Source organism: Lemur catta, chromosome 22 (assembly GCF_020740605.2).
Source record: "Lemur catta isolate mLemCat1 chromosome 22, mLemCat1.pri, whole genome shotgun sequence".
In the NCBI taxonomy this organism is placed as follows: Eukaryota; Metazoa; Chordata; class Mammalia; order Primates; family Lemuridae; genus Lemur; species Lemur catta.
Window position 1 is genome coordinate 1502098 of NC_059149.1, and position 13746 is coordinate 1515843.

Below are 13746 nucleotides of genomic sequence, written 5' to 3' on the forward strand. Positions count from 1 at the left end.
GATAGTGTTAGGGTTAGGGTTAGGGTTAGCATCAGGCCTAGGATAGTGTTAGGGTTAGGGTTAGCATCAGCCCTAGGATAGTGTTAGGGTTAGGGTTAGGGTTATCATCAGGCCTAGGATAGTGTTAGGGTTAGGGTTAGCATCAGCCCTAGGATAGTGTTAGGGTTAGGGTTAGGGTTAGCATAAGCCGTAGGATAGTGTTAGGGTTAGGGTTAGCCTCAGCCCTAGGATAGTGTTAGCGTTAGGGTTAGGGTTAGCATCAGCCCTAGGATAGTGTTAGGGGTAGGGTTAGGGTTAGCATCAGCCCTAGGATAGTGTTAGGGTTAGGGTTAACATAAACCCTAGGATAGTGTTAAGGTTAGGATTAGGGTTATCATCAGGCCTAGGATAGTGTTAGGGTTAGGGTTAGGGTTAGCATCAGTTCAAGGATAGTGTTAGGGTTAGCGTTAGGGTTAGCATCAGCCCTAGGATAGTGTTAGGGTTAGGGTTAGGGTTAGCATCAGCCCTAGGATAGTGTTAGGGTTAGGGTTAGCATCAGCCCTAGGATAGTGTTAGGGTTAGGGTTAGGGTTATCATCAGGCCTAGGATAGTGTTAGGGTTAGGGTTAGCATCAGCCCTAGGATAGTGTTAGGGTTAGGGTTAGGGTTAGCATCAGCCCTAGGATAGTGTTAGGGTTAGGGTTAGCATCAGCCCTAGGATAGTGTTAGGGTTAGTGTTAGGGTTAGCATCAGGCCTAGGATAGTTTTAGGGTTAGGGTTAGCATCAGCCGTAGGATAGTGTTAGGGTTAGGGTTAGCCTCGGCCCTAAGATAGTGTTAGAGTTAGCGTTAGGGTTAACATCAGCCCTAGGATAACGTTAGGGTTAGGGTTAGGGTTAGCATCAGCCCTAGGATAGTGTTAGCGTTACGGTTAGCATCAGCCCTAGGATAGTGTTAGGGTTAGTGTTAGGGTTAGCATCCGCCCTAGGATAGTGTTAGGGTTAGGGTTAGGGTTAGCATCAGCCCTAGGATTGTGTTAGGGTTAGGGTTAACATAAACCCTAGGATAGTGTTAGGGTTAGGGTTAGGTTTATCATCAGGCCTAGGATAGTGTTAGGGTTAGGGTTAGGGTTAGCATCAGTTCAAGGATAGTGTTAGGGTTAGCGATAGGGTTAGCATCTGCCCTAGGATAGTGTTAGGGTTAGGGTTAGGGTTAGCATCAGCCCTAGGATAGTGTTAAGGTTAGGGTTAGGGTTATCATCAGGCCTAGGATAGTGTGAGGGCTAGGGTTAGCATCAGACTTAGGATAGTGTTAGGGTTAGGGTTAGGGTTAGCATCAGCTCTAGGATAGTGTTAGGGTTAGGGTTAGCATCAGCCCTAGGATAGTGTTAGGGTTAGGGTTAGGGTTATCATCAGGCCTAGGATAGTGTTAGGGTTAGGGTTAGCTTCAGCCCTAGGATAGTGTTAGGGTTAGGGTTAGGGTTAGCATCAGCCCTAGGATAGTGTTAGGGTTAGGGTTAGCATCAGCCCTAGGATAGTGTCAGGGTTAGGGTTAGGGTTATCATCAGTCCTGGGATAGTGTTAGGGTTAGGGTTAGCATCAGCCCTAGGATAGTGTTAGGGTTAGGGTTAGGGTTAGCCTCAGCCCTAGGATAGTGTTAGGGTTAGGTTTAGCATCAGCCCTAGGATAGTGTTAGGGTTAGGGTTAGGGTTAGCATCAGGCCTAGGATAGTGTTAGGGTTAGGGTTAGCATCAGCCCTAGGATAGTGTTAGGGTTAGGGTTAGGGTTAGCATCAGCCGTAGGATAGTGTTAGGGTTAGGGTTAGCCTCAGGCCTAAGATAGTGTTAGAGTTAGGGTTAGGGTTAGCATCAGCCCTAGGATAACGTTAAGGGTTAGGGTTAGTGTTAGCATCAGCCCTAGGATAGTGTTAGTGTTAGGGTTAGCATCAGCCCTAGGATAGTGTTAGGGTTAGGGTTAGGGTTATCATCAGGCCTAGGATAGTGTTAGGGTTAGGGTTAGGGTTAGCATCAGTTCAAGGATAGTGTTAGGGTTAGCGTTACGATTAGCATCTGCCCTAGGATAGTGTTAGGGTTAGGGTTAGGGTTAGCATCAGCCCAAGGATAGTGTTAGGGTTAGGGTTAGCATCAGCCCTAGGATAGTGTTAGGGTTACGGTTAGGGTTAGCATCAGGCCCAGGATAGTGTTAGGGATAGGGTTAGCATCAGGCCTAGGATAGTGTTAGGGTTAGGGTTATGGTTAGCATCAGCCCTAGGATAGTGTTAGGGTTAGGGTTAGCATCAGGCCTAGGATAGTGTTAGGGTTAGGGTTAGCATCAGCCCTAGATTAGTGTTAGGGTTAGGGTTAGGGTTTGCATCAGCCCTAGGATAGTGTTAGGGTTATGGTTAGGTTTAGCATCATCCCTAGGATAGTGATAGGGTTAGGGTTAACATAAACCCTAGGATAGTGTTAGGGTTAGGGTTAGGGTTATCATCAGGCGTAGGATAGTGTTATGGTTAGGGTTAGGGTTAGCATCAGTTCAAGGATAGTGTTAGGGTTAGCGTTAGCGTTAGCGTCAGCCCTAGGATAGTGTTAGGGTTAGGGTTAGGGTTAGCATCAGCCCTAGGATAGTGTTAGCATTAGGGTTAGCATCAGCCCTAGGATAGTGTCCGGGTTAGGGTTAGGGTTATCATCAGGCCTAGGATAGTGTTACTGTTAGGGTTAGCATCAGCCATAGGATAGTGTTAGTGTTAGGGTTACGGTTAGCATCAGCCCTAGGATATTGTTAGGGTTAGGGTTAGCATCAGCCCTAGGATAGTGTTAGGGTTAGGGTTAGGGTTAGCATCAGGCCTAGGATAATGTTAATGGTTAGCGTTAGGGTTAACATCAGCCCTAGGATAGTGTTAGTGTTAGGGTTAGCATCAGCCCCAGGATATTGTCAGGGTTAGGGTTAGGGTTCGCATCAGCCCTAGGATAGTGTTAGGGTTAGGGTTAGCATCAGCCCTAGGATAGTGTTAGGGTTAGGGTTAGGGTTAGCATCAGCCCTAGGATACTGTTAGGGTTAGGGTTAACATAAACCCTAGGATAGTGTTAGGGTTAGGGTTAGGGTTATCATCAGGCCTAGGATAGTGTTAGGGTTAGGGTTAGGGTTAGCATCAGTTCAAGGATAGTGTTAGGGTTAGCGTTAGGGTTAGCATCTGCCCTAGGATACTGTTAGGGTTAGGGTTAACATAAACCCTAGGATAGTGTTAGGGTTAGGGTTAGGGTTATCATCAGGCCTAGGATAGTGTTAGGGTTAGGGTTAGGGTTAGCATCAGTTCAAGGATAGTGTTAGGGTTAGCGTTAGGGTTAGCATCTGCCCTAGGATAGTGTTAGGGTTAGGGTTAGGGTTAGCATCAACCCAAGGATAGTGTTAGGGTTAGGGTTAGCATCAGCCCTAGGATAGTGTTAGGGTTAGGGTTAGGGTTAGCATCAGGCCCAGGATAGTGTTAGGGTTAGGGTTAGCATCAGCCCAAGGATAGTGTTGGGGTTAGGGTTAGGGTTAGCATCAGCCCTAGGATAGTGTTAGGGTTAGGGTTAGGGTTAGCATCAGCCGTAGAATAGTGTTAGGGTTAGGGTTAGCATCAGGCCTAGGATAGTGTTAGGGTTAGGGTTAGCATCAGCTCTAGGATAGTCTTAGGGTTAATGTTAGGGTTAGCATCAGCCCTAGGATAGTGTCAGGGTTATGGTTAGGGTTATCATCAGCCCTAGGATAGTGTTAGGGTAAGGGTAAGGGTTAGCATCAGGCCTAGGATAGTGTTAGGGTTACGGTTAGAATCAGCCCTAGGATAGTGTTAGGGTTAGGGTTAGGGTTAGCATCAGCCCTAGGATAGTGTTTGGGTTAGGGTTAGCATCAGCCCTAGGATAGTGTTAGGGTTAGGGTTAGGGTTAGCATCAGGCCTAGGATAGTGTTAGGCTTAGGGTTAGCATCAGCCCTAGGATAGTGTTAGGGTTAAGGTTAGGGTTAGCCTCAGCCGTAGGATGGTGTTAGGGTTAGGGTTAGCCTCAGCCGTAAGATAGTGTTAGAGTTAGGGTTAGGGTTAGCATCAGCCCCAGGATAGTGTTAGGGTTAGGGTTAGGGTTCGCATCAGCCCTAGGATAGTGTTAGGGTTAGGGTTAGCATCAGCCCTAGGATAGTGTTACGGTTAGGGTTAAGGTTAGCATCCGCCCTAGGATACTGTTAGGGTTAGGGTTAACATAAACCTTAGGATAGTGTTAGGGTTAGGGTTAGGGTTATCATCAGGCCTAGGATAGTGTTAGGGTTAGGGTTAGGGTTAGCATTAGTTCAAAGACAGTGTTAGGGTTAGCGTTAGGGTTAGCATCAGCCCTAGGATAGTGTTAGGGTTAGGGTTAGTGTTAGCATCAGCCCTAGGATAGTGTTAGGGTTAGGGTTAGCATCAGCCCTAGGATAGTGTTAGTGTTAGGGTTAGGGTTAGCATCAGGCCCAGGATAGTGGTAGGGTTAGGGTTAGCATCAGCCCTAGGATAGTGTTAGGGTTAGGGTTAACATAAACCCTAGGATAGTGTTAGGGTTAGGGTTAGGGTTACCATCAGGCCTAGGATAGTGTTAGGGTTAGGGTTAGTGTTAGCATCAGTTCAAGGATAGTTTTAGGGTTAGCGTTAGGGTTAGCATCAGCCCTAGGATAGTGTTAGGGTTAGGGTTAGTGTTAGCATCAGGCCTAGGATAGTGTTAGGGTTAGGGTTAGCATAAGCCCTAGGATAGTGTTAGGGTTAGGGTTAGCATCAGCCCTAGGATAGTGTTAGGGTTAGGGTTAGGGTTATCATCAGGCCTAGGATAGTGTTAGGGTTAGGGTTAGCATCAGCCCTAGGATAGGGTTAAGGTTAGGGTTAGGGTTAGCATCAGCCCTAGGATAGTGTTAGGGTTAGGGTTAGGGTTAGCATCAGGCCTAGGATAGTGTTAGGGTTAGGGTTAGCATCAGCCCTAGGATAGTGTTAGGGTTAGGGTTACGGTTATCATCAGGCCTATGATAGTGTTAGGGGTAGGGTTAGTGTTAGCATCAGTTCAAGGATAGTTTTAGGGTTACCGTTAGGGTTAGCATCAGCCCTAGGATAGTGTTAGGGTTAGGGTTAGTGTTAGCATCAGGCCTAGGATAGTGTTAGGGTTAGGGTTAGCATCAGCCCTAGGATAGTGTTAGGGTTAGGGTTAGCATCAGCCCTAGGATAGTGTTAGGGTTAGGGTTAGGGTTATCATCAGGCCTAGGATAGTGTTAGGGTTAGGGTTAGCATCAGCCCTAGGATAGGGTTAAGGTTAGGGTTAGGGTTAGCATCAGCCCTAGGATAGTGTTAGGGTTAGGGTTAGGGTTAGCATCAGGCCTAGGATAGTGTTAGGGTTAGGGTTAGCATCAGCCCTAGGATAGTGTTAGGGTTAGGGTTACGGTTATCATCAGGCCTATGATAGTGTTAGGGGTAGGGTTAGCATCAGCCCTAGGATAGTGTTAGGGTTAGGGTTAGTGTTAGCATCAGCCCTAGGATAGTGTTAGGGTTAGGGTTAGCATCAGCCCTACGATAGTGTTAGGGTTAGGGTTAGGGTTAGCATCAGGCCTAGGATAGTGTTAGGGTTAGGGTTAGCATCAGCCCTAGGATAGTGTTAGGGTTAGGGTTAGGGTTATCATCAGGCCTAGGATAGTGTTAGGGTTAGGGTTAGCATCAGCCCTAGGATAGTGTTAGGGTTAGGGTTAGGGTTAGCATAAGCCGTAGGATAGTGTTAGGGTTAGGGTTAGCCTCAGCCCTAGGATAGTGTTAGCGTTAGGGTTAGGGTTAGCATCAGCCCTAGGATAGTGTTAGGGGTAGGGTTAGGGTTAGCATCAGCCCTAGGATAGTGTTAGGGTTAGGGTTAACATAAACCCTAGGATAGTGTTAAGGTTAGGATTAGGGTTATCATCAGGCCTAGGATAGTGTTAGGGTTAGGGTTAGGGTTAGCATCAGTTCAAGGATAGTGTTAGGGTTAGCGTTAGGGTTAGCATCAGCCCTAGGATAGTGTTAGGGTTAGGGTTAGGGTTAGCATCAGCCCTAGGATAGTGTTAGGGTTAGGGTTAGCATCAGCCCTAGGATAGTGTTAGGGTTAGGGTTAGGGTTATCATCAGGCCTAGGATAGTGTTAGGGTTAGGGTTAGCATCAGCCCTAGGATAGTGTTAGGGTTAGGGTTAGGGTTAGCATCAGCCCTAGGATAGTGTTAGGGTTAGGGTTAGCATCAGCCCTAGGATAGTGTTAGGGATAGTGTTAGGGTTAGCATCAGGCCTAGGATAGTTTTAGGGTTAGGGTTAGCATCAGCCGTAGGATAGTGTTAGGGTTAGGGTTAGCCTCGGCCCTAAGATAGTGTTAGAGTTAGCGTTAGGGTTAACATCAGCCCTAGGATAACGTTAGGGTTAGGGTTAGGGTTAGCATCAGCCCTAGGATAGTGTTAGCGTTACGGTTAGCATCAGCCCTAGGATAGTGTTAGGGTTAGGGTTAGGGTTAGCATCCGCCCTAGGATAGTGTTAGGGTTAGGGTTAGGGTTAGCATCAGCCCTAGGATTGTGTTAGGGTTAGGGTTAACATAAACCCTAGGATAGTGTTAGGGTTAGGGTTAGGTTTATCATCAGGCCTAGGATAGTGTTAGGGTTAGGGTTAGGGTTAGCATCAGTTCAAGGATAGTGTTAGGGTTAGCGATAGGGTTAGCATCTGCCCTAGGATAGTGTTAGGGTTAGGGTTAGGGTTAGCATCAGCCCTAGGATAGTGTTAAGGTTAGGGTTAGGGTTATCATCAGGCCTAGGATAGTGTGAGGGCTAGGGTTAGCATCAGACTTAGGATAGTGTTAGGGTTAGGGTTAGGGTTAGCATCAGCTCTAGGATAGTGTTAGGGTTAGGGTTAGCATCAGCCCTAGGATAGTGTTAGGGTTAGGGTTAGGGTTATCATCAGGCCTAGGATAGTGTTAGGGTTAGGGTTAGCTTCAGCCCTAGGATAGTGTTAGGGTTAGGGTTAGGGTTAGCATCAGCCCTAGGATAGTGTTAGGGTTAGGGTTAGCATCAGCCCTAGGATAGTGTCAGGGTTAGGGTTAGGGTTATCATCAGTCCTGGGATAGTGTTAGGGTTAGGGTTAGCATCAGCCCTAGGATAGTGTTAGGGTTAGGGTTAGGGTTAGCCTCAGCCCTAGGATAGTGTTAGGGTTAGGTTTAGCATCAGCCCTAGGATAGTGTTAGGGTTAGGGTTAGGGTTAGCATCAGGCCTAGGATAGTGTTAGGGTTAGGGTTAGCATCAGCCCTAGGATAGTGTTAGGGTTAGGGTTAGGGTTAGCATCAGCCGTAGGATAGTGTTAGGGTTAGGGTTAGCCTCAGGCCTAAGATAGTGTTAGAGTTAGGGTTAGGGTTAGCATCAGCCCTAGGATAACGTTAAGGGTTAGGGTTAGTGTTAGCATCAGCCCTAGGATAGTGTTAGTGTTAGGGTTAGCATCAGCCCTAGGATAGTGTTAGGGTTAGGGTTAGGGTTATCATCAGGCCTAGGATAGTGTTAGGGTTAGGGTTAGGGTTAGCATCAGTTCAAGGATAGTGTTAGGGTTAGCGTTACGATTAGCATCTGCCCTAGGATAGTGTTAGGGTTAGGGTTAGGGTTAGCATCAGCCCAAGGATAGTGTTAGGGTTAGGGTTAGCATCAGCCCTAGGATAGTGTTAGGGTTACGGTTAGGGTTAGCATCAGGCCCAGGATAGTGTTAGGGATAGGGTTAGCATCAGGCCTAGGATAGTGTTAGGGTTAGGGTTAGGGTTAGCATCAGCCCTAGGATAGTGTTAGGGTTAGGGTTAGCATCAGGCCTAGGATATTGTTAGGGTTAGGGTTAGCATCAGCCCTAGATTAGTGTTAGGGTTAGGGTTAGGGTTTGCATCAGCCCTAGGATAGTGTTAGGGTTATGGTTAGGTTTAGCATCATCCCTAGGATAGTGATAGGGTTAGGGTTAACATAAACCCTAGGATAGTGTTAGGGTTAGGGTTAGGGTTATCATCAGGCGTAGGATAGTGTTATGGTTAGGGTTAGGGTTAGCATCAGTTCAAGGATAGTGTTAGGGTTAGCGTTAGCGTTAGCGTCAGCCCTAGGATAGTGTTAGGGTTAGGGTTAGGGTTAGCATCAGCCCTAGGATAGTGTTAGCATTAGGGTTAGCATCAGCCCTAGGATAGTGTCCGGGTTAGGGTTAGGGTTATCATCAGGCCTAGGATAGTGTTACTGTTAGGGTTAGCATCAGCCATAGGATAGTGTTAGTGTTAGGGTTACGGTTAGCATCAGCCCTAGGATATTGTTAGGGTTAGGGTTAGCATCAGCCCTAGGATAGTGTTAGGGTTAGGGTTAGGGTTAGCATCAGGCCTAGGATAGTGTTAGGGTTAGGGTTAGCATCAGCCCCAGGATAGTGTTAGCGTTGGGGTTAGGGTTAGCATCAGCCGTAGGATAGTGTTAGGGTTAGGGTTAGCCTCAGCCCTAAGATAGTGTTAGAGTTAGGGTTAGGGTTAGCATCAGCCCTAGGATAATGTTAATGGTTAGCGTTAGGGTTAACATCAGCCCTAGGATAGTGTTAGTGTTAGGGTTAGCATCAGCCCCAGGATATTGTCAGGGTTAGGGTTAGGGTTCGCATCAGCCCTAGGATAGTGTTAGGGTTAGGGTTAGCATCAGCCCTAGGATAGTGTTAGGGTTAGGGTTAGGGTTAGCATCAGCCCTAGGATACTGTTAGGGTTAGGGTTAACATAAACCCTAGGATAGTGTTAGGGTTAGGGTTAGGGTTATCATCAGGCCTAGGATAGTGTTAGGGTTAGGGTTAGGGTTAGCATCAGTTCAAGGATAGTGTTAGGGTTAGCGTTAGGGTTAGCATCTGCCCTAGGATACTGTTAGGGTTAGGGTTAACATAAACCCTAGGATAGTGTTAGGGTTAGGGTTAGGGTTATCATCAGGCCTAGGATAGTGTTAGGGTTAGGGTTAGGGTTAGCATCAGTTCAAGGATAGTGTTAGGGTTAGCGTTAGGGTTAGCATCTGCCCTAGGATAGTGTTAGGGTTAGGGTTAGGGTTAGCATCAACCCAAGGATAGTGTTAGGGTTAGGGTTAGCATCAGCCCTAGGATAGTGTTAGGGTTAGGGTTAGGGTTAGCATCAGGCCCAGGATAGTGTTAGGGTTAGGGTTAGCATCAGCCCAAGGATAGTGTTGGGGTTAGGGTTAGGGTTAGCATCAGCCCTAGGATAGTGTTAGGGTTAGGGTTAGGGTTAGCATCAGCCGTAGAATAGTGTTAGGGTTAGGGTTAGCATCAGGCCTAGGATAGTGTTAGGGTTAGGGTTAGCATCAGCTCTAGGATAGTCTTAGGGTTAATGTTAGGGTTAGCATCAGCCCTAGGATAGTGTCAGGGTTATGGTTAGGGTTATCATCAGCCCTAGGATAGTGTTAGGGTAAGGGTAAGGGTTAGCATCAGGCCTAGGATAGTGTTAGGGTTACGGTTAGAATCAGCCCTAGGATAGTGTTAGGGTTAGGGTTAGCATCAGCCCTAGGATAGTGTTTGGGTTAGGGTTAGCATCAGCCCTAGGATAGTGTTAGGGTTAGGGTTAGGGTTAGCATCAGGCCTAGGATAGTGTTAGGCTTAGGGTTAGCATCAGCCCTAGGATAGTGTTAGGGTTAAGGTTAGGGTTAGCCTCAGCCGTAGGATGGTGTTAGGGTTAGGGTTAGCCTCAGCCGTAAGATAGTGTTAGAGTTAGGGTTAGGGTTAGCATCAGCCCCAGGATAGTGTTAGGGTTAGGGTTAGGGTTCACATCAGCCCTAGGATAGTGTTAGGGTTAGGGTTAGCATCAGCCCTAGGATAGTGTTACGGTTAGGGTTAAGGTTAGCATCCGCCCTAGGATACTGTTAGGGTTAGGGTTAACATAAACCTTAGGATAGTGTTAGGGTTAGGGTTAGGGTTATCATCAGGCCTAGGATAGTGTTAGGGTTAGGGTTAGGGTTAGCATTAGTTCAAGGACAGTGTTAGGGTTAGCGTTAGGGTTAGCATCAGCCCTAGGATAGTGTTAGGGTTAGGGTTAGTGTTAGCATCAGCCCTAGGATAGTGTTAGGGTTAGGGTTAGCATCAGCCCTAGGATAGTGTTAGTGTTAGGGTTAGGGTTAGCATCAGGCCCAGGATAGTGGTAGGGTTAGGGTTAGCATCAGCCCTAGGATAGTGTTAGGGTTAGGGTTAACATAAACCCTAGGATAGTGTTAGGGTTAGGGTTAGGGTTACCATCAGGCCTAGGATAGTGTTAGGGTTAGGGTTAGTGTTAGCATCAGTTCAAGGATAGTTTTAGGGTTAGCGTTAGGGTTAGCATCAGCCCTAGGATAGTGTTAGGGTTAGGGTTAGTGTTAGCATCAGGCCTAGGATAGTGTTAGGGTTAGGGTTAGCATAAGCCCTAGGATAGTGTTAGGGTTAGGGTTAGCATCAGCCCTAGGATAGTGTTAGGGTTAGGGTTAGGGTTATCATCAGGCCTAGGATAGTGTTAGGGTTAGGGTTAGCATCAGCCCTAGGATAGGGTTAAGGTTAGGGTTAGGGTTAGCATCAGCCCTAGGATAGTGTTAGGGTTAGGGTTAGGGTTAGCATCAGGCCTAGGATAGTGTTAGGGTTAGGGTTAGCATCAGCCCTAGGATAGTGTTAGGGTTAGGGTTACGGTTATCATCAGGCCTATGATAGTGTTAGGGGTACGGTTAGCATCAGCCCTAGGATAGTGTTAGGGTTAGGGTTAGTGTTAGCATCAGCCCTAGGATAGTGTTAGGGTTAGGGTTAGCATCAGCCCTACGATAGTGTTAGGGTTAGGGTTAGGGTTAGCATCAGGCCTAGGATAGTGTTAGGGTTAGGGTTAGCATCAGCCCTAGGATAGTGTTAGGGTTAGCGTTAGGGTTAGCATCAGCCCTAGGATAGTGTTAGGGTTAGGGTTAGTGTTAGCATCAGCCATAGGATAGTGTTAGGGTTAGGGTTAGCATCAGCCCTAGGATAGTGTTAGTGTTAGGGTTAGGGTTAGCATCAGGCCCAGGATAGTGGTAGGGTTAGGGTTAGCATCAGCCCTAGGATAGTGTTAGGGTTAGGGTTAACATAAACCCTAGGATAGTGTTAGGGTTAGGTTTAGGGTTACCATCAGGCCTAGGATAGTGTTAGGGTTAGGGTTAGTGTTAGCATCAGTTCAAGGATAGTTTTAGGGTTACCGTTAGGGTTAGCATCAGCCCTAGGATAGTGTTAGGGTTAGGGTTAGTGTTAGCATCAGGCCTAGGATAGTGTTAGGGTTAGGGTTAGCATCAGCCCTAGGATAGTGTTAGGGTTAGGGTTAGCATCAGCCCTAGGATAGTGTTAGGGTTAGGGTTAGGGTTATCATCAGGCCTAGGATAGTGTTAGGGTTAGGGTTAGCATCAGCCCTAGGATAGGGTTAAGGTTAGGGTTAGGGTTAGCATCAGCCCTAGGATAGTGTTAGGGTTAGGGTTAGGGTTAGCATCAGGCCTAGGATAGTGTTAGGGTTAGGGTTAGCATCAGCCCTAGGATAGTGTTAGGGTTAGGGTTACGGTTATCATCAGGCCTATGATAGTGTTAGGGGTAGGGTTAGCATCAGCCCTAGGATAGTGTTAGGGTTAGGGTTAGTGTTAGCATCAGCCCTAGGATAGTGTTAGGGTTAGGGTTAGCATCAGCCCTACGATAGTGTTAGGGTTAGGGTTAGGGTTAGCATCAGGCCTAGGATAGTGTTAGGGTTAGGGTTAGCATCAGCCCTAGGATAGTGTTAGGGTTAGCGTTAGGGTTAGCATCAGCCCTAGGATAGTGTTAGGGTTAGGGTTAGTGTTAGCATCAGCCATAGGATAGTGTTAGGGTTAGGGTTAGCATCAGCCCTAGGATAGTGTTAGTGTTAGGGTTAGGGTTAGCATCAGGCCCAGGATAGTGGTAGGGTTAGGGTTAGCATCAGCCCTAGGATAGTGTTAGGGTTAGGGTTAACATAAACCCTAGGATAGTGTTAGGGTTAGGTTTAGGGTTACCATCAGGCCTAGGATAGTGTTAGGGTTAGGGTTAGTGTTAGCATCAGTTCAAGGATAGTTTTAGGGTTACCGTTAGGGTTAGCATCAGCCCTAGGATAGTGTTAGGGTTAGGGTTAGTGTTAGCATCAGGCCTAGGATAGTGTTAGGGTTAGGGTTAGCATCAGCCCTAGGATAGTGTTAGGGTTAGGGTTAGCATCAGCCCTAGGATAGTGTTAGGGTTAGGGTTAGGGTTATCATCAGGCCTAGGATAGTGTTAGGGTTAGGGTTAGCATCAGCCCTAGGATAGGGTTAAGGTTAGGGTTAGGGTTAGCATCAGCCCTAGGATAGTGTTAGGGTTAGGGTTAGGGTTAGCATCAGGCCTAGGATAGTGTTAGGGTTAGGGTTAGCATCAGCCCTAGGATAGTGTTAGGGTTAGGGTTACGGTTATCATCAGGCCTATGATAGTGTTAGGGGTAGGGTTAGCATCAGCCCTAGGATAGTGTTAGGGTTAGGGTTAGTGTTAGCATCAGCCCTAGGATAGTGTTAGGGTTAGGGTTAGCATTAGCCCTACGATAGTGTTAGGGTTAGGGTTAGGGTTAGCATCAGGCCTAGGATAGTGTTAGGGTTAGGGTTAGCATCAGCCCCAGGATAGTGTTAGGGTTAGGGTTAGGGTTATCATCAGGCCTAGGATAGTGTTAGGGTTAGGGTTAGCATCAGCCCTAGGATAGTGTTAGGGTTAGGGTTAGGGTTAGCATAAGCCCTAGGATAGTGTTAGGGTTAGGGTTACCCTCAGCCCTAGGATAGTGTTAGCGTTAGGGTTAGGGTTAGCATCAGCCCTAGGATAGTGTTAGGGGTAGGGTTAGGGTTAGCATCAGCCCTAGGATAGTGTTAGTGTTAGGGTTAGCATCAGCCCTAGGATAGTGTTAGGGTTAGGGTTAGGGTTAGCATCAGCCCTAGGATATTATTAGGGTTAGGGTTAGGGTTAGGGTTAGGGTTAGAATTAGGCCTAGGATAGTGTTAGGGTTAGGGTTAGCATCAGCCCTAGGATAGTGTTAGGGTTAGGGTTAGGGTTAGCATCAGCCCTAGGATAGTGTTAGGGTTAGGGTTAGGGTTAGCATCAGCCCTAGGATAGTGTTAGGGTTAGGGTTAGGGTTAGCATCAGCCCTAGGATAGTGTTAGGGTTAGGGTTAGCATCCGCCCTAGGATAGTGTTAGGGTTAGGGTTAGGGTTATCATCAGCCCTAGGATACTGTTAGGGTTAGGGTTAACATAAACCCTAGGATAGTGTTAGGGTTAGGGTTAGGGTTATCATCAGGCCTAGGATAGTGTTAGGGTTAGGGTTAGGGTTAGCATCAGTTCAAGGATAGTGTTAGGGTTAGCGTTAGGGTTAGCATCAGCCCTAGGATAGTGTTAGGGTTAGGGTTAGGGTTAGCATCAGCCCTAGGATAGTGTTAGGGTTAGGGTTAGCATCAGCCCTAGGATAGTGTTAGGGTTATGGTTAGGGTTATCATCAGGCCTAGGATAGTGTTAGGGTTAGGGTTAGCATCAACCCTAGGATAGTGTTAGGGTTAGGGTTAGGGTTAGCATCAGCCCTAGGATAGTGTTAGGGTTAGGGTTAGCATCAGCCCTAGGATAGTGTTAGGGTTAGGGTTAGGGTTAGCATCAGCCCTAGGATACTGTTAGGGTTAGGGTTAACATAAACCCTAGGATAGTGTTAGGGTTAGGGTTAGGGTTATCATAAGGCCTAGGATAGTGTTAGGGTT